General features: G+C 38.1%; 1 non-coding gene across 1 annotated transcript; it reads left to right on the top strand.

Moving 5' to 3' along the window:
• The first annotated feature begins 1,763 nt into the window (after window positions 1-1,763).
• Window positions 1,764-1,867, top strand: LOC118830367. Its single transcript, XR_005009015.1, has one exon. It is a non-coding gene; the product is annotated as a U6 spliceosomal RNA (small nuclear RNA).
• The last annotated feature ends 279 nt before the right edge of the window (window positions 1,868-2,146 follow it).

Here is a 2,146-nt window from a genome sequence, read left to right as displayed (position 1 = left end):
CTCTTCCCCTTACCACCCTCCCCCCTTTTCCTTGCCCATATAAGCGTTGTTGTAAGGTTCGGATGAGATGACATCTAGCTCTAGACCTAGATATGTGTGTCTATGTAGTACTTTATAACTATTTTCATCCTATATAAAGACCAGTTCTTATAGTAAGAGTTGTCCCCTCCTACTTAACAGTGTATATATTTACCAGATGTATATATGTATATGTGTATGTATATGCCTGGTAAGTGTGTCCTTTCCCTTTGCTCCATAAAATACATTAAACAGGCAGTCATTTGCTTGGCTTGCTCATGAGGATAGCCAGCCTTGACAGTGTTCAATGAAAGACCTAAGTCTGGTTGGCATACAGTGGATTACAGATGAAAACTTTCCCATGGAGAGCCTAGTTCTGCTGGGCTGAGCTATTCTCTCTTACAAACTGAAATGCACGCTGGTTTGCTGTAATCACGGCTACGATAATATTTTTTAAGCAAAATGATCTGAAACAAAGAGGGAGAATAATGATGTCACTGTGGGCTCTGTTGGTAAATACAATTACCCAATTGTAAGCACTAATCAATACACCGTGCAGTTCAAGAGTTCAGTGCTAGTGGAGGCGGGGGTGATGACTCAGCACAATGGCATCCTTGGTGATGGATTTCAGGGTTTATTTGGACACGGGCATAAATAGTTGGAAACACGAATTACAGAGTGCAGATTTAAAACTGGATTGTGCCTGAGAGCCCGTGGCAATTAAATGATAGGCAGCTCATAATGTTTTCTTAATTTTTTCCTAAACTGGCTGTACCCATATTTTCCCCCATATAGATTCCCAAATAGGTGGAATTTGAGCATTGCATTGAAGTCTGTGATTGATTGATCACGTGATGGGTAAGAGTTTGGTGAGAGTAAAAGCATCACATCTTTTCTTGTCGGTTGAAGGTGATTTGCAACCCCAGCCCCCTTCCCTTCCCCAGGGCAGTAACCTTGCCCTGTGACCCAAGAGAGGAGAAAGGTGATATTGTCACAAATAAAATAGTCATTGGCTCAGGTTTTTGATCAAAAGGATAGCCTGTAAGGTATCTCTCTGGCTTATAATCTCTAAAGCATGACGAATGGGTGGATACAATCATGCAAATGATTCCAGGCTTAATGGTCTGGGACTTATCAACCTTTCTGACATGTCTTGTGTCAAATTCAAAGAATTATTCCTTTTTGGGACCTGCCAAGGTAAAGAACTATGTAATATTTTATAAAAGCTTGATGTTTTCTGCTATTTAATTGTATGTTTTGTTTTTGTTTTTCCCTCCTTAGTAAGCCCTTCATCTCTCTAGGGCTCCCTTGTTCTTGTCATTCATTGATTTTCCATTTCCTGAGCTTTTTCTCCATGACCCCTCCTCTCTGATTATTTCCTAACAAGTTTCCTGTTCCCTGTGCTTTGCCTCTCCATTATCCATGGTGTTTAATGGTTAGATATATTAAATTCACCAGAATATGAAATTCACAAGAACATCTCTTTTCTCATCCATTGTGGCAAAATGGTATTTTACAGTATGGGTTCAGTAATCCATTAGAACTGCTCATACCATAGTTGGTTTGATGCAGTTTATAAATATGATCTTTGATGCTGACTCTTGAACTCTAACTGTAGATCTTGGTCAAGACATTTGTGTCTCCATTGTAAAGTTTGAAAATGATGCTTTCTGTGTGCTATTGGCTGGTAGAGACTTTGAGCCTTCCTTGGAACAGTAGGACTTATCATAGAATGAATACCTATGATGCTTACTTCAGAGGCACAAATACTAAAATTGGAATGATATAGAGATTAGCATGGACGCTGTGCAAAGATGACATGCAAATTTCTGAAGCATTCAGTTTTTAGAAAGAATAAAAACCTATAGACCATGGAGACTGGGATTTTATGGCATTAAAATGATGTATTAGGAAAAAAATTATTATTTTAAAATATCTTCTATTTTACTCTCCTGTAGACTCTGCTTCTATATTGTTACCAGTGTTATTCTGTGAAAATATATTAGATTCTTAATAAGTACACACCTCTCTCCACAATAGCTCAAAGACCTGCTATTAAGCTTGTATCATTCACTGCTCATTTTCTTTATTTGTTAGGGATAAAAAGAAGACCCTACATTTCCATTTT

Source organism: Trichosurus vulpecula, chromosome 8 (genome assembly GCF_011100635.1).
Source record: "Trichosurus vulpecula isolate mTriVul1 chromosome 8, mTriVul1.pri, whole genome shotgun sequence".
Taxonomy (NCBI): Eukaryota; Metazoa; Chordata; class Mammalia; order Diprotodontia; family Phalangeridae; genus Trichosurus; species Trichosurus vulpecula.
The sequence above is the reverse complement of the archived record's forward strand: the minus strand, read 5'-3'. Positions and strand labels throughout refer to the sequence as shown.